Below are 25,447 nucleotides of genomic sequence, written 5' to 3'. Positions count from 1 at the left end.
GAATACATTGCTTAATAAGGTTCTGAAATTTTTCAACTATTTTCATAGAAATGTTGGGTTCTTTTTAGGTCTTATATTGAAGTTGGTTGATTGATTTTACTTTATTTTTTTAATTTGATACGAGAAAGGATTACCGTATCATCCTTTTATGTGCCAGTATTTAGTTTTTCCAGCACCATTTGTTAAAGATGCAGTTCTTTCTCCATTGCATATATTTGGCACACTTGACATATATATGAAGCTCCTAGTCATAGAACACATTTTTCTTATATTTACTTGGGAAAATTGAGTCCTTTGTCATTTACTTGATCATGATATTCTTCCTTGTTCTGAACCCTCTTTGTCCAGAATTAATAAATACATTTCATCTTTCTTTTTTTTTTTTTTCAGCATTTTTTTGGTAGGATTTGGTGCTTGGTCCAGGAATTATCTTTCTTTTGGTTGGTGTTTTCATGGTACATATTTTTTTGCCTGTGTGTGATTGGATTTTATTACTTATTTATTCATTTATTTTTAATTATACCACTTATATTTTTGCAGGAAAACTGTATAAGAAATAGAGTTGTAAGACACCCTATCCCACCCATGGAGATTTCCCTATTATTAACATTTGTGATAGCTCTTTTATAGTTGACAAGCCAATATTATTATAATATTCATTACAATCCATAGGTTATATTAAGGTTCATTTTTATGTTGTACAGTTTAATGGGTTGTTTTTTGTTTTTTGTTTTTAATTCTTGTAGCATGTGTGCAGTGGGGTACATCTTTGAAGAAATATATATCTGAGTTCTTTGCCCATTCTTTAATTGGGTTGTTTGAAGTTTTATTGTTGGGTTGTGTAGGGATTTTTTTTTTTTTTTAATGAATTCTGGATATTGAGGTTTAATCTGTTATATAACTTTGCGGTTTGTGGAGTGATAGGTCTCTAGCCATCAAGGGTACCACAAGATTTCTCTACCTTTCTAAGTTGTTTTTCTCTTGATTTCATGCTGGCTAAGTTAGTGCATCCTTTTAACTGTTCTCCAGAGAAGTGTGGAAGCTGATTCTGTCAGTTTTTGCTAGTTGTTTAAAAATTCTGTGGGGCACGTAACCCTGGAGAGTCTCATTTTACCATTTAGGTTGTATTTTGAATAATAGCCTTACTGGAATGTAATTTAAATATTTTTTCTGTATTTTAAGTGTACAGTCGAGTAGTTTTTAGTATTTAAGGAAGTTTACAACCATTATCACAGTCAGTTTTAGAACATTTCATCATCTTCCAGCCACTTAAAGCATTACTCATTAGCATATCCCTCTGCTTTCCTTAGGACTGTTTCTGTTACTATATAGATTTGCCTGTTCTGGACGTTTCATTTCAAGGGAATTATGCAGTATGTCGTCTCATGTATTGGTTTCTTTACTTTAGCATAATATTTACAAGGTTCATCCATGTATCATGCATCAGCACTTCATTCTGTTTTACTGCTGAACAGTATTCCATCATATGAATATGTTACCTTTTATCTGTTTATCAATGGATGGAATGTTTGGATTGTTTCCACTTTTTGCCTATCATAAATAGTGTCATTAACATTTCTTATAGATATATTTTTGTTTATTTTGTGTATATGCCTAGGAGTGGAATGGGTGTGTCATAAATCTCTTTACCTATATCTTTTATTAAAAGAATGTTCAGTTGGTTTACATTTAAACTTTGCATATATAATTGTGGATTTTTTTTAAGTTCTCCTTTTAATCATCTCCCTTTTTTTCCCTCAGAATTTCTTTTTTGGGGCAAATACAATTGAATTTTGACCCTTTTGTGATTTTGTAATGTTCTTCTTTGTTCCTGGTAATTCTCTGAGCTTTGAAATCTATTTCATGTCATACAGCATAGGCACTCCTGCTTTATTTCTTTTTTTGTCAGGGGTGGAGGTGGGGGATATGGCATGGTCCAGGAATCGAACCCTGGTTTCCCACACGAAGGGCAAGCATTCTACCACTGACCACCCATGCATTCTCCTGCTTTGTTTTGATTTATGTTTTCGTATGTCTTCCTTACTATTAACCAACCTATATATCTAAATTTCAAATGAGTTTTTTAATAAAAGCCTCCATTTGGATCCTGTCTTCCAGTCTCTGTGTTTTACTTGATATATAAATTTACTATTTTAATATATAATTTGTGATATTGAAGCTTATCTATCTTTTTTTGTTACCTGTCTTTTTATTCTTGTATTTCACATTCTCTATCCTCCTTTGGGTTACTTGAACTGTTTCTAATTCTGAGTTATCTGGTCTTTCGTATATTTAATTATATATTTTTAGTAATTACTTTTATTACAGTATAAATATATAACTTTATAGTCTTCTGGTATAGATATTTTATCCATTTGAGTCACTGCCATTGATTTTCCTTTACTCTCTCTTTTCTTAAGGCTATATTCTGGTTTTCCTTCACCTGAAAGTATGCTGGTTTCACCTTCATTCTGAATGGTATTTTTGTACTGAGTAGAGTAGAATTGCAGTTGAAAATGTTTTTGTTCCATTCTTATATCCATAATTTCAGAGGGGAAATTCACCGACTTCTAACTGGCTCCTCTTTTGTTAATGCTTTATTAATACCCCATAGTGTCTCTTCATGTTTACTTTTTGGTCTAAAGTCTCTTTTTTTCAGACTGTATAATTGAAAAATACATATATATACACACATATGTGTGTGTGTGTGTATGTATATATATATATGTGTCTATGCACACTTTACAGCCCATCCAAATGGGATCACAGTATTATCGCATAGTTCTTGTATCATCATCGTCATCATTTTTAGAACATTTGCATCACTCCAGAAAAACAAAAAGACAAAAGAAAAAACATCATATATCCTATACTCCTTTCCCTCTCCTCTTGTAGACCACTAGTCTATCATAATCAACCTATTTTTTTTAACCTCTTCCCCCACCTCCTCCCCAGTATTTATTTATTTTTTTGTCCTTACTTTTTCACTTCTCTGTCCATACCCTGGACAAAGGAAGCATCAGGGGCAATGGTTTTCACAATGATCTAGTCACACTATAAAGGTTACATAGTTATGCAACTGTCTTCAAGACTATATACTTTTTATCCTCCTCCAGTTTAGCATTGTTTTTTTGTTTTATTTCATTATGTCCCTTCTTCTGTGTACCACTCTAGTGATATTTTGTTTTGGCTGTTAGGTTTTCAGTTCTAAAATTTCCATTAAGTTCTTTTTATCTCTTGTTTTTGAAGCTTTGTTTTTTTTTCAATTGTGTTAATTGATCTTCATTTAAAACGAATTTTTTATTACTTCACAAAATCCTAAATTTTAACAGTAGTCAACTTGGTGGTGGTATCTGTTGTCTTTTATTGAAGTTGAGATTTTTCTTGTTCTTAGTATGGTGAATATTTTTTTTTAAACATGCACACTATGGGTATTACACTATGATATTTTAGATTTTATTTCAATTTCAATTTTAGTCAACTTTTGATGAAAGGGTGTAGGAGGGCACTATCTCGTCAGCATTCACTGAGGGTGAAGGTCCAGTCTACACACTTCTTCTTCAGTGCCACTTGTTAATGAGTTGAAGAAGTTGTCTTGTTACCACTGAATAGAAAGATAGTACAGTCTCCAGATGATCTCCACTATCACATTTTTACGTAAGGGCTGATGGTGAAAATCCAGACTCCCCACTTAGCTTCCTGTGACACTTGTAGGAATACCTCACGCAGGGCAGGAGTGGAGTTCCAAGTTGTCACTTGGACTTTGTTGACTTTACTTGGGGTGGAGGTTGTGGCTCCTCAGATAGCCTCTTGTAACACCCAGGGAAAAAGAGGAAGGCTCTTTTTTTTTTTTAACCGGTGGGTAGTGATGAAAATTCATCCTTCCTCTTGGCATGTTTTGACACCATCCCAGTAATAGTAAAGAAAGACCTTATTTGCTGAAGAGAAATGATAGACTAGGGCTCCTTGGTATCTATTGGAGTATTGGGGAGGGGTGTCTACTTACAGCTAAAGAGGGTCGAAATCCAGGCTCTCAAGTTAACCTTCTCTAACAGTACCTTAGCATGGCTTATGGGATATGTGTGTGTGTGTATACCTTGTAAATTGAACCTGCTTTTTCTGAAGAGTGGAAGGAGTAGCTTCTCTTTCCATCCTGGAGTTTATTGTAGGTTTCTATTTTCTGTTAGCATTCCTCGAGTTCCAAATTCCCTAAACAGTCTTTCTCTTTTCTTAACATTTTAGAGTTCTTTTACTTTTTGTTTTATATATAGTATTCTGAATTTGTAGCTGTATGTAACAAGAGAGACAGCTTGAGCAGTAGAAACCTAGAATACACTGTTACAAGGGCCTGACCTTCCTCCTGTTCTCTTTACATAAGCACTTTTAAAATTTCATTTTACTTACGTTTTTTTTAAGGGCACAAACTGTGTTTTTAGTGCTGTTCTGTGTTCTACAATATTTTTTTTAAATAATCTGATTTCAGTTTGAAACAAAAGTATACTTCTTCTGTGCCTTTTTAAGTAATCTGTTTTCAATTTGAAATAATATTGTACCTCTTCAGGTGTACTGAAAGGCCCTTGTAACAGTGTATTCTGAATTCCTATGGCTCATATCTGTAATATATTTCATGTTTACATATGCTATAAATGCAGTAATTATTACTGGTAGGTTTTAAACTGTCTTCTTCTAAAGCAAGTATAAAAAAGAAAGAAAAAAATTATAACTGATTTATTCCAGTTGTGACATCATTCGTCTCTTTTTAGATCCAAGTTTCTAAACTATAACATTCATCCAGTTTAAGTGCTGCTTTCAGTATTTCTTGTAGCATAATAATTTTTGTTTTTGTCAGAAAGTCTTTAATTTTGAAGGATATTTCAGATTTTGGATTCATTGGTTTTTCATTTCACTTCAAAGATTTCACTTGACTGTCTTCCTGATTCCATGGTTTTTGACCAGGAATCACCTAATTCTCTTCCTTATTTCTCTGAAGGTAAGGCATTTTCTCCCTCTGGTTTCTGCTCAAGATTTTCTTTTTATCTTTTTGTCTTTGGTTTTCAGTCGTTTGAGTATGATACTCTTAGATGTCTGGGTGTTTTTTGTTGTTTGGGTTGTTTGTGTGTTCATATATTCTGTTTCATTGTCTGTGCTACTTGAATCTGTGATCTATTTCTGTCACCAGCTTTTGAAAACTCTTACCCATTCATTCTTCAAACATTTCTCTTTCTGGGTGTCCAGTTATATATATGGTATATAGTTTGATGTTTAACCATACATCTTGTATGCTCTGTTTTTTTGTTTTTTTTTCACCCCTTCACTTTTCCTGTTTTAAATTTTAATGTATAAATTGTGTTGACTTATTTTTCAGTTTACTGATTTTTTTTTCCTTCTCAATCTCTAGATGTTTTTAATTTGTAGCATTTCTTTTTATTTTTTTTCTTCATGGTTTCCATGTCTCTGCTGAAATAATCTCTTTGGTCTTTTAATGTGTCTACCTTTTGAATTTGAGCCTTTATCATATTGAACATAATTGTCGTTTTTTAATAGTTACAATATCTGTGCCATATGTGAGTCTTTTTATATTGCTCTCTCTTCAGGCTGTGGTTTCTTTATATGTATTCCTTACAATTTTTAGTTGAAAACCATTGTCTTAATTTCCTAGAGCTACTGTAACAAAGTAACACAAACTGGTGATTTAATACAATCTTACAGCTGTAGAAGCTAGAGCTCTGAAATTAAGTTGTTGGCAGGGCTGTTCTCCTTCTAAAGGTACTAGGGAAGAATCTTTTTTTACCTCTTCCAATTCCTGAGGGTCTCAAGCATTCCTTAAACTGAGGGACAAGAGGCTTTCTGAAGTCTTACAGAAAGAGGTTCCATACCTCTCCACTTTGTTTTGCCTGCGGCCACATCATCTTTACTTGGCCATGTCTTCTCTCTTTTCTGATTCTGTGTCCAAATTTCCTTTTTTTTTAAATATGGACATAAGTTGGATTAGAGCCTACACTAATCCAGTTTGCCCTCATCTTTATTAATGACATCTTCAAAGACTCTGTTTCCAAATAAAGTCTTGTTCATGGGATCAAGGGTTATGAATTTCTTTTTGAGGAAGGAACACAATTCAGCCATAATAGACATATCATGTCTTAAGTGTTGGACTTCTATTACTATAAATATGGGGTGGGATGTAGTTGCAGTGTGTTTGTGTGGTTATCAGTATTGAACACTGGTTCTGTTGTTGCTTTTGAAATAGAAAGGGTCAGATTTCTCTAGTGACCTTTTCTGCTCACTCATTTTAGATTTGTACACCACTGTGTTTCTCCCTATAGAGAGACTATCTCTTTTAACCCTCCCAACTGTAAGTGACTATGATTTTTACCTAAGACTTAACTAGGATGATAATGAGATATGGTTGAATAGGAAATTTTCTGATACTCTAATTCATTCTCTGAAAAATCATCCTTGTAAGTATTTTATTTCTTTTTCTCGTTGAAAGAGCGAGCCCCACCATTCCTTTTCCCCATCTGTAGCACCATTTCTTTCGTGAACTGTCTAGGCCTTTAAGCTCTATAGACAGTTAAGCCTTTTGTTTTATAATGGAAGTGGGCCTCTGTGTACTTCACAGAGATTGCTGTTTCCCACCTCCCCAGCCAGGGTACATTTTCTCTGTGTTTCCAAGTCCTTCCTATGAGAGCTTGCTGAGATTTGGGAGGAAAGTTTACAAGGATGTAAACTCCCCTGTGATGATAGGCCCTCAGAACATTCACACTGTTATGCCATTGCTCCTCCTTCTCCATCACTTTGTCAACATTTCTAGTTTAATCGGTTATATATGGTGATTATATAATCACCATAATTATAATTATGAATGTCTTCTGAGAACTATTGCTCCAGGTTATCTAATGCTTGCACCATGTGGTTTTGTCGGGGCGGTGGGGGTTGGTGCATGGTCTGGGAATCTGACCCGGGTCTCCTGCATGGAAGGCAAGCATCCTACTACTGAACCACTCATCTACCCTGGGCCTTGTGTTTTATTGCAGCAGCCTGTTTTTCTCTAGTTTTCAGGTTGGTATTTGTCCTGTGACCATACTTCTCTGGTGAGTCATTGTTATTTGCAGGCTGCCCAGCTTCACATTTTGTAAGGATCAGAGCCATATATTTCTAGTTCCTTTGCATCTCTGAGGTGAATCAGAAAGTCTGTTTTTGATTCACTAATTTTTAATAGTTTGCCATACTTGCTTTATCCTCTCTCATGTATAAAGAATGTTAAGTGATAGTTATCCACCCATCTCTCTGTTTCTTTTCCTGTACCATTTGGGATTATGCTGGGTACAGCAGGTCCTTTAACTCTTTAATACTTAAAAGCTATTTCATCTTTAAGCATCTTCTTTCCACAACCATGTGTACTTATTGAACTTAAGAAAATTGACAATTGCAGTACTTTCATCTATTCATGTTTGTTTTCATCCACACTCTCAGTAATGCCCCTGAACATTTTTCCAGTTGCTTTAACTAAAACTTCTAAAACAATGTTGAGTAATAGCGGCCAGCATCGTCTTGTTCCCAGTCTTAGAGGAAAAGTATTTAGTCTCTCATCATTGATTACAGTGTTAGCTTTGGGTTTTCATGCCTTTATCATAATGAGAAAATTTCCTGTAATTACAAGTTTTAGAATGTTTTGATTCCTATTCAAAATGTTTTTATCAAGAAAGGATGCTGGATTTTGTCAGTACCTTTGCTGTGTTAATCAGGATCATCATGTGGTTTTTACTTTTTGATTTCTTAATGTGCAATACTTTATTGATTTTCTTGCATTGAACCATCCTTACATAACATCCTTGCAGTGACCCATCTCCATCATGGTGTATAATTCTTTTAACGTGTTGTTGGATAGTGTTCTTTTTGTATCGTTATGGTGTAACACATTAATTTTCTTTCATTGAAGCATTGTTGCATAACTAGGAAAAAACTCACTTGATCATGTATATACTTTAATGTGTTATTGGATTGGATTTCCGAGCAGAGTGTTGAGGATTTTTGCACATATTTGGAGACATTTGTCTGGTTTTCTTTTCTTATAGGATCTTTATTAGACTTTTGTGTTAGCAAAATGTTAATTTTTATTTTTTTTCATTTTTTTATTTTTTATTTAGGCAGGCATGAGGAATCATACTCAGGTCTCTAGCACTGCAGGAAAGAGAAGTTTGCCTCCTGAGCCACTGTGGCCTGCCCTGTATTGGGTAATGTTGGCGTCACAGAGTGAGATAGGTAATGAGCCCTCTTTATGCTGGTTTGAAACTGTTTTGAACCCCAGAAAAAACATCTCAAATCGTGACTCAGTATTATAGAGTGAGAAATCTTTGATTAGATTCTTTCCATGGAGAATGACCCACTCAGTTATGTTTGTGATCATTTGATTAGATTACTTTGCACAGAAATGTGGCTTGCCTTGGGGGTGGGGGAGGAGAAGGACTTTTGATTAGATTACTTCTGTGGAGATAAGGTGTGCCTAGTTGTGGGTGTGGCCTTTTGATTAGCTAGAAATGTGACTGCCGATTCAAGATGGGTCTTTTTAGTTTACTGGATCCTTTAAAAGGGAGAGATTTTGAAGAAAACACAGTTGTTCTGAGCTGCCATTTGCCTTCCATGAAATGGTAGGCTAGCCAGAGCCTAGAGTCTTGTCCTGCAGAATCTAAATGATGGCCCACAGATGTTTGGAGAGGAAACCACTAGCATCAGATGCTGGAAGCAGTGAAACTGGGAACAAGGTCCAACAGATACCAGCTTTGTGCCTTCCCACGTGACAGACAGCCTTTCTTGAGTCAAGTTTTCTTTCTCTGGATGCCTTAGTTTGGCCACTTTTGGGGACTTAGAACCGTAAACTTGTAATTTAATAAATTCCCTTTTTAAAAACCATCCCATTCCTGGTGTATTGCATTCCAGCAACATCAAACTAACACACTCTTCCATTTTTAAAATGAGTTTGAGAGGAATTGGCATCAATTCTTGGAACTCTTGGGGAAATTCACCTGTGAAGCCCTCTGATCCTGGGCATTTCTTTGTTGGAAAGTTTTGAATCTCTTTCCTGAATTAATATAGCAGTATATTTTTATTCTGATATTAGTATAGCAGTATATATTTTTAATCTCTTTCCTTGTTATTAATTTGTTGAGAGCTTATATTTCATTATGAGTCACTTGTAGATTGATTGTGTTTCTAGTAAATTGTCCAGGTTTTCTAGTTTGTTGAAGTGTAATTCAACTATCCTCTTATGATAGATATTTTTTATTTCTTCTGGGTTCCTGGTAATGACCTCCTTTTCATTTCTGATTTTGTTGCATCTTCTCTCTTTGTCTTTGTCAATCTAGCTAAGGGTTTGTCAGTTTCATTAATCTCAAAGAACAAACTTTTGTTTTCATGGTTCTCTCATTTTTTATGCTCCATTTATTTATTTATTTTCTAATTTTTGTGATTTTTTTTTTTTTACTTCTGCTTGCTTTGGGATTATTCTGCTACTCTTTCTGTATTCTTTCCAAGTGTTCAGTTCATTCTTTGATTTTAGCAGTTCCTAGCTAAAATCTAGAAAAGCTGTCTCCATAACATAAAAGTGCAAGGGGATGCAGCAAGGGGTGATGTAGAAGCTACAGCAAGTTATCCAGAAGATCTAGCTAAGATAATTAATGAAGAAGGTATACTATACGACAGACTTTTCAATACATATGAAAGAGCCTTCTTTTGGAAGAAGCTGCCGTTTAGGATTCCATACCTAGAGAGGAGAAGTCATTGCCTAGCTTTAAAATCTTCATTGGGTACATGATTCTTTTTAAGGGACCAATGAAACTGGTGACTCTAAAGTGAAACCAGTGCCTGTTTACCATTCTGAAAATATTAGGGCCCTTAAAAATTATTCTATACTCTGCCTCTGCTCTGTAAATGGAAAAACAAAGCCTGGATGGGCAGCACATCTGTTGATAATGTGATTTTAAGCCCTCTTGAGAACTGTAGTTCTCAGCAGTACTGCACAGAAAAAATTTCTCTCAAAATATTACTGTTCAGCGCACCTCATTACCCAATTCCTCTCATGAAAATGTACAGATATATTAGTTGTTTTCATGCCTCCTAACACAACATCCATTCTGTAGCCCATGGACTAAGAGTAATTTCACCTTTTTAAGTGGCACTCTCCAAGAAAAATACGTTGTAAGGCTAAAGCTGCCTAGTCATTCCTATTACATGTCTAGGCAAAATAAATTGGATATCTTCTGGAAAAATTCACCATTCTAGGTGCCATTTTTCATGATTTATCTGAAGAGGTTAAAAAATCAGCATCAACAGGAGTTTCAGAGGAATTGATTCCAGCCCTCCTGAATGACTTTGACAAGTTCACGACTTCAGTGGACAAAGTGTTTGCACATTTGGTGGAAATAGCAAGAGAACTAGATTTAGAAATGGAGCTTGAAAGAATCAAGACAGAACTGCTTATGAGCAAGGACTGATTTCCTGAAGGATGAGCAAGGACTGATTACCTGAGATGGAATATACTGGTGAAGATGCTGTGCAGACTGTTGAATTGACAACAGAAGATTAAAGGATTATATAAATTTAATAAAGCAGCAGCAAGAATTGAGAGAATTGACTCGAATTTTAAAGATGTTCTTTTCTGGGTAAAATATCAAATATTGCATATTACACAGAAATCTTTTATGAATTAATGAGTCAACAGGCACACAAACTTCATTTTCATTTCATTTTAGGAAATTGTCACAGCCACCCCATCCTTTAGCAACCACCACCCTGTTCAGTCAGCAGCCTTCAAACAAGACCCTTCCAGGAGCAAATAATTAAGACTTACTGAAGGCTCAAATGATGGTAAACATTTTTTCAAATTAATTTAAATTCAATTAAAAATTAATTTAAACCCTTAAATTAATTATTGCCTTCATTAAGGTATATACATTTTTTACATAGATATGCATCCTTAATATACTACAATATAATGTAAGAATATCTTTAATGCACTGGAAACTAAAAAATTATTGCTTTATTTTGGTATTAATTCATTCTTATGGACTGGAACAGAATGCGCAGTATCTCCAAGTTATGCCTGTAAATCTCACTTAGCAATGGTCTGTAATCCTTCCACTGTACTGTTGGATTTGGATTGCCAGTATTTAGTTGTGGATTTTAAAGCTATATTCTATAAGGGATATTGGTTGGTCACTTTCTTTTCTTAAGTTATCTTTATCTGGCTTTCATATCCAGGTAACACTGACTTGGTAGAATGAGTTAGAAGTAATCTTTCCTTGTCTATGTTTTTGGATGTTTGAGCAGTGTACGTGTTAAACCTTCACTAATTATTTGGTAGAATTTAGCAGTGAAATCATTATTTAGTCTTTTAGACTAGATTTCTCTTTTGGGATGTTTTAAATTATTGACTCAAACAGCTTACAGGTTTGTTGAGATTTTTCTTTTCCTTTTGAATCAGAGTACTTTTCATTTTGATCAGAGTAGATAATTGTTTGGTTTTATCTATTTTTTACTGTTTTAATGTACAAATTCAATCCTTTAATAGTGACAGAGTGATTGTAATTATCTGTTTCACATAGGATGAATTGTAGTTGCTGATTTCTTAGGGAATCAGTTCATTTTAACTAAGCTGACTAGTTTATGCTTATTTTGTAGTATTCCATTTTTTTTAACCACTATATTTTATCTATACAGAATACAATTTAAACAACTGAAACAACTATATTTTATCTATACAGAACACAATTTAAATATAAAGATGTAAATTTGAAAGGAAATGGGATGAAAAATATTTGTTGCATATTAAACAGTATACTGTAGTGGCAATATGAGATTAGGGTTTTAAAAAGTTTTCAGGATCATGATTTGTTTTTCCAGATAAAACAGAGCACTTCATTAAGAAAAAGGCTCTGTTCTCAGGGAGGGGAAAAATTAAACGTACCTATGACAAATATCAACCTTCCAAAATCCATAAAACAAAAACTGTCAAAATGAAGGATTAAATAGAACAAATGCATAATAAAATGAAGATTCTTATCCACAATCTCAGCAATTAATAGAATAATTGTCACAATATCATAGGTAATCTTAACTGCTGTGATGAAATTAATATTTTGGGAATTCCCCTTCCCAACAATTAAAAAGCCCAAATTCTTCTCTACAGGGCATAAAAGTCACCAAAACAGAGTACATATTGTGCACATATTAAGTCCCAGAAGATTAAGAAGATTGAAATATATAATATATAGTGGCTAATTATAGAAAAAGTAAATTAGAATCAAATAACTATAAAATATTTGGATAACCTATAAAATATGGCAAATAAACCACACATTTCTTTATAATCCATGGGTGAAATATGATCTCAAAAGAGAAGTTAGAAAACATTCAAACTGAATGATAATAAATACATAAAATGTAAAAATATTTGGGGCAGACAAAGCAGTACTTAAAGAAACTTTAAAGGTTTAAATACTTAAATTAGAGGGAAGAAAAGTATAAAATAAATGGCCTAAAGTTCCAATTTCTAAAGCAAGGATAGAAATATAAGAACAAAGAAAATGTAGTGTAAGAGGAAGAGAAGAAATTATAAAGAGCAAGAACCAATGAAATAGAAAAGAGACGAAAAACCCCACAAAATTATCAATACCAATATATAGTTCTATGAAATAATATCAGAATTGATAGAATACTAGCTAGATTTAAGGGGAAAGTACAGAACACAAAATACCAATATCAGAAATGAAAGCAGAAATTTAAAAAATGAGAATTTTATGAAATACTTCATACCAATAGATTTAATAAATTTAATTTTATAAAATACTTCATAGCAATAGATAAAATGGATGATTTCATAAAGAATGAAAATTCTCAATGCTGGACAAAAAATAGAACAGAAAATATGAATAGTCCTATTTTTAAAAGGAATTGAATTTAATCATCAAATGTTTCCCAACGTTGAAATCTCTAGCCCCAGTTGGTGTGACTCGTGAATTCCATCCTATAGTTTAGAAGTACTACCACATTTATATGGCTCTGAAAGAAAACAGGTGGAGGCATTATTCACCAACTCAGTTTAGAAGCCAGTGCAACCCTTTTGCAAACTATAACAAAAACATTACTGAAAATGGAATTTAGTGGCCAAAATCCTGCATAAACTTAACCACAAAAATTGTGTACCCTGCGTTACACAATCACATAAATATATTTGCTGCATGTGATATATTGTTACATTACTTAAAGATGCAACTTGAGCAAGGTCAGGGAGACAGTACCTTCAAGCCATGTGGACTAGTTGAATGTTGTCAGAATGTCAACTCTCCAAGCCCATGTTGTCATAACCTTGAACCAGGTCTGAAGGTGAAAGCAGAACAGCTCTAGTAACTTAAGACTTGGGTTCCAGGACAGGCATGCAGAAACAGGAGGTGAAGAATTGATCCCCAGCACATGGGAAGTTGAAACACAGGGTCTTTCAAACATTAGAAACTCAAAATACTGAAATGTCAGTTATAGAAAGTGAGGAAACCTTTACCAAATCCTAAGAGAAGGGCAGGCAAGCTCAACTCTGTCCTAAGTTCCACTGGAAAAGAGTATGGTAACTTGCATCCACGGTCAGAGGTACTCAGATGTGTTCAGAAACCTAATTTGTCCTACTCTTCTTAATGAGAGGGTCCTTAAGACTAGAAATTAATATAAATATGACTCCACGATGAAGGATATTTTTGTGAACAATCTGTGAGCATAATCAAAACACTGGAATTGATCTTTTCCATGGGTGAAGCCACCTGCTCGTTCTCGAGACTAATCCTTATTCATGATGAGTAAATTTAAGTGATAAATGGAGAAGACAGTAGAAATCAATCCTCTGAGCAACAGTCAAGAAAACTAGAAAAGTGAGAATAACTGCTCTCCAAGATGTGAGACTGTCCTAAAAGGAATTATAAACTAAACTATGTAAAAATAAAATAAATACTTCATATATATATATATACATATATACACACACAAATATATACATATATATACACACATCAACATAATGCATGTTAGTTATTACAGCTCCAAATGAGTGCATAAATGCAGTTTAAGAAGATTTCTAGTTTGATTGAACATCATAAGTACTTGGAATCTCAGGTAGGACATGAGATTTTATTGGTTTGTCCAGAGTGATGCTCCGATGAATCCCAGAATGATTTGATCAGTGAGTGGAAAAGTATTTGCAAGCCCCCTTCAGGGAGTGGTGAGAGCTGGGAGAAATTCAACTTCCCCAAGTTGGAAAAAAAGATTTCTAGTTAAATGCTAGTCATGATTTTTAGTTACATCTTTGTTTCGTTTTCTTATGGGGAGATGTGAGATATGTGCCAGATTCTTCCTCCGAACCAAGTCATAAGGAAGCTGAGTGTTCCAGAGGGTTCAATTCTGGGAATTGAACAGAGTCCTTTTGGGCAGCTAGCTGTATGCTCATGTCCAGATGATCAGGGCTGCTGAGAAGTTAACGATCCATAATACCACTTCTCCCTAAATTTCACCACTTTTCTTGCATTGTTTTGACAAATTCTGGCTCTAAGTTGTCCCTGATCATGCCTGAGGGAATCTGTAAGGAACTGGGAAAGGTGCCCTTTCCCCTCTCTCCCTCTCTTTCTCTCTCTCTATAGCTTTTCCAAGTCTGCAGAGTAGGTTGTGAGAATTTTGATTGGTATTCCATTGAATCTGTACATCATTTTGGGTAGAATTACCATCTTGACCACATTTAATCTTTCTATCCATGAACACAATATCTTTCCAGCTATTTTGGTCTTTTGATATATTTTTTATAAAGTTTTATAGTTTTCAGTGTAGAGGTCATTTACATCCTTGTTTAGGTATATTCCTAAATACTTGATACTTTTGGTTGTTATTCTGAATAGAATTTTTCTCTTAATTGCTTCCTCAGGTCACTGCTACTGTGCAGGAACACTACTGATTTTTACATGTTATTCTTGTTTCTTGCCATTGCTGAATTTATTAGCTCAAGTAATGTTGTAGATTTCTCAGAATTTTCTAAATATAGGATCATGTCCCTTATAAATAATGGAAGTTTTATTGCTTTCTTTCCAATTAGATGACTTTTATTTCTCTTGCCTGATTGCTGTAGCTAAAACTTCCAGCACAATGTTGAATAATGGTGGTGACAGTGGACATCCTTGTCTCATTCCCGATATTAGGGGAAAGACTTTCATTTTCTCAGCATTGAATATGATGATGGCTGCGAGTTTTTCAGATTTGCCCTTTATCATGCTGAGTAAGTTCCCTTCAATTCCTACCTTTTGAAGTGTTTTTATCAGAAACAATGCTGAATTTTATGAAATGCCTTTTCAGTGTCAAATGAGATATGTGATTTTTCCCTTTCAGTTGTCAATGTGTTGTTTGATTGCTTTGATTTCTTGTGTTGAACCAACCTTGTATGACTGGAATGAACTCCACTTGGTTGCAGCATATAATTCCTTTGATATGCCTTTGAATTCAATTCAGAAGTATTTTTTTCTTCAGACTTTCTCCATCTATCTTCATTAGGAAGGTTGTTCTGTAATTTTCCTTTCTAGTAGTATCTTTATATGATTTGGGTATTAGAGTGATGTTACCTTCTATAGTATTCCATTTTATCCTTTTGATATTAGCAGGGTTTCTAGTGCTATGTACTGTTTCATCGTGATAGCTGTAATTTTTGTCTTCCTTTAGATATATGTCAGTTTTGGTTTTCTTTGACAATCCATTTTTTTTGTTTCATTAATTTTCTCTGTTCTTTTCTCTGTTTCCTTGGTTTTCTGCTCTTTTTATTTCCTTATCTTACTTTGCTTTAAGATTATCAGATGCAGATCTTCCTAGTGCCTTAAGTTCATAAACTTTGCTAATTTATTTGACACATTCTCTTTTCAGCTTAAGCATTTCATACTCATATTTTTTTTCTTGGACCTGCCAAGTTGTATTGTGCCATTTTTTTTTACTTGTATTTTTCATTCAGATAAATACATTTTTTATTTCCCTCTTTGACCTATGTATTATATTAAAATATGTTGTTTAGTTTCTAAGTATTGGGAAATTTTCCTATTAATTTTCTTTTTTTTTTCTGTCTTATATTCTGAATTTTTGTTCACGTGTGAACAAAATTTTTTAATTTAAATTCTGATTTGTGTTTTACTTTCATTTCTGCAACTATTTATTTTTTATCTTTAAGTCACTTAGAAATGGTTGACTGGTTTTAATTTGTTTTGGTGGCAGGTCTGTAGAGATGATACTGTTTCCTGTTCTCTCTCTCTCTCTTTCCTTTCCCTTCATTTTTTTTTTTTTTTTTTTTTTTAGAGAGAGGGAGGAAGGGAAGGAAAGACAGAGAGAAGGAAGGAAGGATGGAAGGAAGGAAGGAAGGGAAACATCTTTTAAACATTTTCTTGTTTTATTGTATTTTGTTTGTTTGTTTGTTTTTTTACATGGGCTGGGGCCGGGAATCGAACCGAGGTCCTCCGGCATGGCAGGCAAGCACTTTGCCCGCTGAGCCACCGCGGCCCGCCCTCCCTTCATTTTTTTAAAGCAGTTTTATTGAGGTAAATTCACATACCATACATTCCAACTAAGGTAAATTGCATGCCATACATTTCATCTAAAGAATACAGTTAGTTTCTTCTAGTAAATTCATAGTGTTGTACATCCATCATCATCATCAGTTCTAGAATATTTTCATCCTCAAAAGGTTCAGTGTCACTTGCTTTCCTTGTAGTGACTTACACGACCCTAAATTTCCCCTTTCACACAGTCTTACCACATATCATTGCAATAAATTATACTCACTACAATGTACTGTCAGCACCTCATCACCTTTTCCATTTCCAAACATTTACAGTCAATCTTATTACAAAATTCTGCACAAATTAGGCATCCCTCCACATTCTCTGCCCTCATCTATCTTCTTGTCATCTATTTTCTAATTATTAACACCATGAGTTTGCTAGTTATATTTAGTTTATATTCGTGAGGTCAGACAGTATTTGTCCTTTTTTTTGTCTAACTTATTTCATTCAACATAATGTCCTTAGGGTTTTTTTCTATGTCATCAATGCTTCATGACTTCATTTCATCTTACGGCTGCATAATACTACATAATGTATATGTATACCATAATTTGTCAGTCAGTCTTGGTTGATGGACACTGGGTTGTCTCTATCTTTTGGCAACTGTAAATAACGCTGCTGGGAATATCAGTGTGAAAATGTTCTTTATTTTTCTTGTAATGATTTTGCTGAGAATTTGATCCTGGTACTTTTGTTTGTTATATTGCAGCTGTTTAATATATCTTTTGTGACTTTTCTAATCTTGGTTTCCCTTCCAGTTTTTATTCCCAAGTTGTCTGATGATGAAATCCTGTATTTGTCCTGTATTTCACACTATCTGGATTTTGGCAGTATATCTTTGTCGTTTTACTTATGTGTTATATACTATAAATTGATACATAAATTAATCTATATCATTAATAAAGCAGAGATTTAATTTTTTTGGAGGATTAGAACATATTAGTTGTATGTGGTATTGTGGAAACCCATCATGAGGTATGTATTTGCTTATCTCTTTTAGTAATTCATGATCATTGCCTAGTTCATTAATAATGTATTAAGTCATTATTTAGAATACTTCTATAAAAAGGAAATTCTCACCATGAACTCTGAGGTTGAAGAAATGTTTGTATAAGCTAAACATTATCTTTTAAAAATGTGTAATTATAAACTAGTGAATTTGAACATACGAGATAAAGTGCAATATTTGTTTCTCACTTCTTTTTTGCTTGTGGAAGCCTCTTCACTTGGCTTCTGAAACCTTTTGAGACATCTTGATAATCCTTTCTTGTCTTGCTTTATGATAAATTTCTCTAAGAAAACCTGGATAATTTTACTGTGATGTAGCATATAGAAGCCCCAGCCTGGGCAATAGGGATGCTGTTTGGTACAGATCAGTTTCCAGTATTGATTTTTACTTCTTCGATGATAGTAGGTTTCTTTGCTGTGATAGAATTTACCTTCTATGATTGTCAGGAATGAATATGTTACTTTTTTCACATGAAAAATTGTGTTTGCAAATCACCTAATCACCAGTCAGTATTTTTGACCAGTTTCTGGGGGAATGTTGTGGCTTAAAGATTCATATTAAAAATTGGCATTGATTGTATAGCTATGTTGTATATTTCAACACAACGGGGACCTTGTTAATTGTGTGAAATAAATGGCTTAGTTTTATATATCATGCTTAGTTCCATAAAACGTCTAGGAACTCTCAGGAAGACTGTTACTTAACTTTGAAATATAAAAGAATGAGTTTTCCCTTTAATCCAATCTCAGATACTAATAATTTTATTACTTATTTGAATTTCCATCATTTAGTATAAAAATTGAAATTCAGCAGCTTTTTTCTGCTTTATATTTCTTTGGAAAAATGATTTAACGACTGTCTCTTGCACATGTGATTTTTATTTTGTTAAAACTATTGAAATCTTTATAAGTTGCTTGTAACTATCTGTAGCACATTAATTGCTCTTAAGGAACATGTAATTTTTAGTACTTAGCAAAATTTCTTTAAATGCTTTGCACTCAGTTACTTTGTATTAACTGTTTATGCTTTGTATGATTCTGCTCTTCAACCTCCGAAAGTAAGTTTGCCTTTTGAGAAAATGGGAGCACTTATTTTAAAAATGAATGTTTCTATTCTTCTAGGACAATCACATCTTTTTTAATATGCCCTGCATCCAGAACTTTATAATGGTAGGGTGTAATGTGCTTTAAAAGGGTGTAAGGTCTAAGATGCTTGAGGACCACGTGTCCAGTGTTCTTAGGTATATTACTCAAGGTTGGTTTTTGACTACTTTAGTAAATTTTATATCATATGAATTCTGATATCTGTTGTTAACCCTTCCTTTATGTCTCTATTATGAAATTCTAACAAGAGTGCTTTTTTTGTTGTTCTGCTGTTTACATGCGCCAATAAATGGAGACGTTTGGAAAATACTTAAGGATTATTTATCAGTATTTTCTAAGTGTAGTAACATTTTAAATTAGGCTAATTCTCTCCCCTCTCGTTTTAACTTGAAAATACGGGTTCGTCTACCAGTCGGAAGTACATTGTATGAAATGTGATGGCGTTTTTCCCGAGGATAAAATGCTATTTTGAAATGAAAATTAACTACTTGAAGAAAATGAAGGCTGGTGCCTAGACAGCAGAATTACTGTGGAGTACGTTCTCAGTTTTCTGAGAACTGTTTGTTTAATGTTGGCTTTTTTGAAAGTATTTCTTGACTCCTTGATGGAAGGTACAAGTAGCTCAGTTTTTTCTTTTAAAAGATTTATGGTTGTTAAAGTACATGGCCTCGGTAATCAAAAGGATTTCACAGCAATATGGTATTTGCTTTATATTTTGTGCATTATTGTTTTTAAAACATTCTTATCAAACATTCTCTGTTTTATTGACTCAGATATCCCAGGTTAATGTAGCGTTAAGACCACACTCGTTAATTTCAAAGTAACTTAAATGAGGTTTAAAGTTTGGGTACCAAATTCAGTACGGAAGGATAGCATAAAATTAAAACTAATGAAAACACAGAATATACGTTGGTGGAGTCAATAAGAACATTTTGTTTAATCAAATATATATCTCCGTTCTCTCCAAACTTGGACAGTTCTCCTTTTTAAATTAGACAATGTGGAAGATTAGTTACCAACAAAACTTAAATTTCATAGGCTTCCAAGTCCTGAAACACTGTATACGTTAAAAATTTCTGTTCATTGCAATGTACAAAATCACTTTCAAACTGTAACCTGTTGTCACATTTCATTTGCAAACTAATAAAATCAGTTTTTCTGATTGGATGCTTAATTTTAAAAATTGATAATTGTAGAATAACGCACTCCTCCTTGTCTTCTTACATACCTATTTAGATTAGGAAGCCCATTTTCATTGCAAAAGAATTTTTTAAATGAAGGTAGCTGAGAATGATAGGTTGGGGGGCGGTTGTTAAATTTATCATCTTCCCTAGCCAGTGAAGAAACTGTTTACTACAGGCGGCGGTCTGAGGGCCTGCAAATTCTGGCTGGCACCTGGGCCCAGAGGAGGTAGGTCTCCTCGGAAGCTTCCGGCAGCGATTTCGGGAGTCTGGATCAGGTGCGGGTCAGTTATTTCTATGCGGGATCGGAGAACTGTAGCCCAGCACAGTACAGGCTGCAGTAGCGCGTGTGCTGAGCTGCGGCTGGCGGAAACGCGACGGAATAAAGAAAGAACGTTGAGTCGGAGACCCCGTCGCACCGAGGCCACTAGGTTCGCCGGTCGCGGGGCGTGAACGGCACAGGCCGGGGCGCTAGGGAGACCCCCTAGAGGAAGGTACGGTCCCGACTACGCTTTCGCACTTTCCTGGTTCTCTCTCTCCCGGGCGGTGACGTAACGTGCTCACGGCGGGCCCGTGCCGGGTAGCTGGGCCGCTTTTTGTCAGCTTCGAGCTCGGCCCCTCCTCCCTTCCTCCGCCCGCCCCACCAGCCGTGTCCGGCCCAGCGCTCCGGAGAAGGGCCGGCCTGCAGCACCCGCCACCATCGCTGACCGCCCGCAGGCCCTTCCGGTGAGTCCCGGGCGCCGCCGCGGCCGTGGGGCCTAGCGCACTCGGCGGCCTGGCCAGAGGCCCGCGAGGCCCCTTCCCGCGTTAGGCTGAACGGCATGGCGCACAGCGCCGAGGAGGCCACAGTTGGGCCTAAGGAGGAGTGCGTCTGCCCCAAGCGGCGGTTAAGGCGTACTCCGTACGTAGGCGGTGGGGGTGAGATAGGTACGGGAGGCGGGTGCAGAGATAGGGGTCGGCGCTGCTACCGAATCGGGCAATGCACCGGGTGAGGCCTTGCCTTGGAAGCCAAGGCTCCATGCGTGAGTTGAAGGCCATAGGCTGACCCCTCTGAGTTTCGCTATGTAAATATTGGTGAGGGGGAGGGATGGGGGAACAAGATGGCGGCGGCCCGGTGCCTGTTGCTGAAAACGATTGAATTGGTTGCCGACAGGAGGAGCCGCCATCTTGAAGGCGGTGTCGGGAGAGAAAATTCCGCTACAACCCGTAAGGGGTGTGCGAAAGGAAGGTGGCGGCAGTAGGTGCGCGTGTGTGGATCCTGGCGGTTCGGCTCGGCGTAGGGGGCGTGGCTGTTAGTCATGGCGGCAGTTGTCTTCGCCGCCATGATGAAAGCTTGGTGTTTAGGCGGTTAGCTGCAGCGCCTCCTTTCTGCTCTATGGTCCACTGTCTTTTAATTGACTTACTGCAAGCGGCGGTCTCACTATAGGCGCTGAGACCCGAGCTAAATCTACTCTTAGTGTATCCGATACGGTTCCTGTGTTTATACCCCTCTGCGATTGTCTGGGCGAGTGGCTCAACACATTTTCTCTTATTTCAAGGTGGCATTAGATTGCTGTCGACGCGATTGTTTTCTGACACTCGTTGCCTTCCCTGATATCAGAGTGAATGGAAAAATACAGAAAATTGATGAGAAAGAAATTTCTCAGAACTCTGGTCCACTGGGAAAAGAATTTCAAATTGCATATCATAAGTGAACATTGCAGAGCAAGGAAACAGAGAATAGATGTTGAAAAGTCCTATCAATTATTGGAAACCAATTTCTTGGAAAATGACATTAAAACTATTAGGGAACTGTATCAATTATTGACAAGAAAGTGTTTTTGTAAAAGAAATTTTTGTTAAAGGGCATGATGTGTTTAGAATATTTATTGTTGAGGCTTTTCTGGCATACTTAGATTTTCTTATTTGTTGTTATACGATTACGTTTCATACCTTAAAGAACTGTTTACACATTCGGCCCTGGAAAACTCAGAGCCTAATGTTATCAGTGCTTTGAACAAGGTGTTAAGAAAGATTTAAGATTCTTCTAATACATAGTACCGCAAGAAGTTCACTGTAGTTGTCCGAGAAAGGTGAGGTTTCCATAAGTAGTTGGAATTTGGGAAGCTTTCTGAAGGTTAGTTAAGTCTTGGTTACCCAAAAGTGGCAATGTGGAAACGACATTTCAAAGGCCAGGATTATTACAGAGAACAGCAAGTATGTACGATTTGGGTGGGATTGGTGGTATGTGGAGGGAGGGTGGTACTTCTAGTAAAATAGGAATGAACTTGCTTTCCAGATCTAGAACGTTACACTCAATTGAAGAGGTAGAGGAGAGCCCTCAAGTTAAGTGATCAGATACACTCAGCTGTACTATTTAGTTACTTAGCAGTTCTGACCAGTCATTGAACTAGCAAAAGTTTCATGGTTGAAAAGTAATGTAAGATAATCAGTACTTTCACTTTAAAAAGTTTATCAGAATGTTGTTTTATGAATGAGCGATTTACACTAGACTGCTGATCGTTTTTTCTATCTTTAAGTCTCACCTGGAATACCCTTTTCCTTCGAGGTACTTTAATTTCTATAGCAAATAAAGTTTCATTTACTGTGGTTGAAAATTACAAGTTAGTAAGTTGGATTACTTCACCAAAGTGAGGGAAGTATCCATAAGGGTTCCAATAGAATTTTTAGTAAGTTTTAAAATGCATATTACAAGAGTGATTTCAGTTAATGAGGTGGTTTTCAGATTGTCTTATGAAAGTTATACTTTTGTTACTCTTCACTAAGTCAAGCTTTTAAGGTCATATTCTCATTTATATTTTAGTATCCTAGATGCAGAAGCTTAGGAAACGTGGAGCACTCTAAGGTGTAAAAACAAGTTTTCCTATTTTTTGTATATTCCAGTGAGTGATAGCAGTGACACTCAGCAAAAAGACCTGAGAGGTCTGAAAATGCTCATATTTATTATAAAGGGTCATGAATTTACAAATATTTGAGAAACAGTGGCTTGCAGGAGGCAGACTGAAAGAAAGATCCTGTGGTAGGAGAACCCACTACTCAGGCTGTGTAATTAAAGTGGGTAAATATATAGTTTTAGATAAATTTCTGAATACAGTGTTAATTTTAATTTACATGTATTTTTCAGAATGATGCTTTCTTTAAAAACAAACATGGTCACAGCACTATTTTTAAATGCTTACTCTCACTCTCCATATGGACTTGTATCATTACTGATTAATTTTTGTGTTATTTATATTTGTGCATTCTGGCAGTTGCAGATCTTTTCTACTCTTAAATTCTTCTCCCTCAGCCCCAAGAGATAATAATCTAAGATATGGCTAACTAGAGTAGGCATTTGTTCTCTTCCACCTCATGCTTTACTCTCTTTCTGTTTAGCCTTTCTTCTTTATTTTGCTTTAGGAAGATTTGCCCTCATTCCAAGCTGAGCTTTTCTGCCTGTGCTCATCTCTGACCCTGTGGTGACTCATTTCCTTTAACAAAATATTTGTAAAGATTTGATCATCTTTAAAAATCTTGTGTTTTCTTTCCTCTAACCAATAATTTCATTGCTTTTCATTATGCTTGTTTCTAAATCTAGTGTTTTCCATTTCAAAAACTGCTTCACAGCACTTTAATCAGTGTATGTCATAAAAGTGTTCTGTGTTTCTGAAACTCTGTGTGCCTTATCTACCATGATATGTCCCTCAAAGACAATTCCCTGCACTTTTTTTCTTGAATTTTCTCCCTTGGCTTGGTTTCCCTTATCATGCCAACCCTCATCTTACATTTCCAATTACCTATTAAACATCTCCACCAAGTGTCTTTCTTATTGACACCCATGAATGAGTACCCCATGAGTGAAACCTTACTTGTGTGGCACATGGTAAGGGTTCAGTACCATTTATTTGGAAATAGTTTTATCCCCAGAGCCCTTAAAGCAACTCTTGCTTGCTGCTTCATTTCTTCTTGTTAATGGCTTCAGGCTCTTCTTACGGACATTTTTTTTTTTTCTAACCCATAGGACAATGTAGATAGTTCTAATGTAGAATTTAATATATAATATTTTATCTGTTATAATTTTACTTATGTTTTATATTCTTCCCTGAACTTTGAAAGTAGTTTCTCATTCTGCCGTGTCCTCATAGCAGAATGACCTGGGATATACTCATTTTCTACAAAAATAATTTTTGAAATAAGTAAATGCAGAGATTTATGTGGAGTCAGGTAGCTTACAGCTGAAATTTTCCGAGCAATTTGTTCTTTGACAGAGAATATAGATATTATGGCATACCATATCCACCTTACTAAAGTACCAGATCAAAACAAGGGGGCACATGAGTGACTCCCTGTTCCCCACTACCGGTGGCAGTGTGGACTAAACTCATTACTAACAAAATCATTTCAAAACAATGTTTTATAAAATCCATGTCTGATAATTATACAGTAAAACATAAAGAAGTTACAAAGTTCAAATCAGTACTGTTTTACTGAGAGAGGAAATTTAAAATACATACCAAGGAATCTGTACAGTCTTGAAGGCTATTAAAAAATGATTTAATGCAGTTAGCATTACTATACTAAAGAAATTATAAAATCTTTCAAAATTATTTAAAAATACTACCCAATTCGAGAATAAACTTGGAATAAAAAAAAATTCTCATGAAAAAAATAAATAAATAAATAAAAATAAAAATACTGCCCAGATGTGATCTATTGCAACGTTTTATTTAAAATTTTCTTTACAATTTTCTTGCAGTGTTTAGAAATATTGCCTTTTAAATTCATTTTCCCATAAATGTTGTAGAGTTTTCCAGAGGCAGTATAATAGATGATACTACAGAAAAATTGAATGCAGTAATGGGACTCCAATGTCTTCTATTTAACAAGAAGAGACTTGCAAAAAATTTTAATCTTTCAGTTTGGAGCATTTTAAGTATTTAATGTTAACATTGATGATTTGCTAGTATTTAATGAATTAATAAACAATTGTTTTTAAAATTACCCAGCTTTAATTTCTGAGATGGAAAATAGTGATAGAACTCACATAAACAAAAAATCTTACAGGGTTTTCTAGTTTTAAGATTCTAAAGGAGTCTTGAGGTGAAAATGTTGAAGAGATCCCTAATCAAATTCATTCGTATTATTTGTATATAAGTGTATAAATTTACTTTAAGTTATTTATCTGTTCCTGGCTTCAATTACGTTCATACGTTTTTGCAATTTCAAAGCAATGAGCCATGAACACAGTAATTCTAACCTGGCTTATAAAGACCAAATTTCTACGTTTGTAGGGTATAATGTATACATTATCAAGTTTACTCAGTATCGTCAAGTGTTTTCCATAGTGATTATACAAGTACTTGATTTGATGCTAAGCTATGTATGTGATTCTGTTCCTCAGTATCTTTGCCAGAGAGTAGACATTTTTAATTTCTTTCAGTATATTGAGTATGTCTGTTTTAGCTTAGCAATGAGTCGTTTTGGTGAGTTTGGGTGTTCTGTTTTTTTCTGCCTCACTTGACTTTTCTTTTCAAGGAATTTCATATACCTATC

The 25,447-nt window shown here is 35.2% G+C and overlaps 1 protein-coding gene across 12 annotated transcripts in view; it reads left to right on the top strand.

The window, feature by feature from the left end:
* Window positions 1–25,447, top strand: part of LOC143672594 (zinc finger X-chromosomal protein-like) — a 107,350-nt gene that overhangs the window by 46,701 nt on the left and 35,202 nt on the right. For 2 of the 12 annotated variants that reach the window (XM_077147202.1, XM_077147189.1), the window contains exon 1: window positions 20,213–20,409. The exons of 3 other annotated variants lie outside the window; for them this stretch is intronic. The gene's annotated coding sequence lies outside the window, so the exon portion shown is untranslated. 7 more of the 12 variants (XM_077147200.1, XM_077147186.1, XM_077147196.1 and 4 more) reach the window with 6 other exon arrangements.

This window comes from Tamandua tetradactyla, chromosome Y (genome assembly GCF_023851605.1).
Source record: "Tamandua tetradactyla isolate mTamTet1 chromosome Y, mTamTet1.pri, whole genome shotgun sequence".
NCBI lineage: Eukaryota > Metazoa > Chordata > Mammalia > Pilosa > Myrmecophagidae > Tamandua > Tamandua tetradactyla.
The sequence above is the reverse complement of the archived record's forward strand: the minus strand, read 5'-3'. Positions and strand labels throughout refer to the sequence as shown.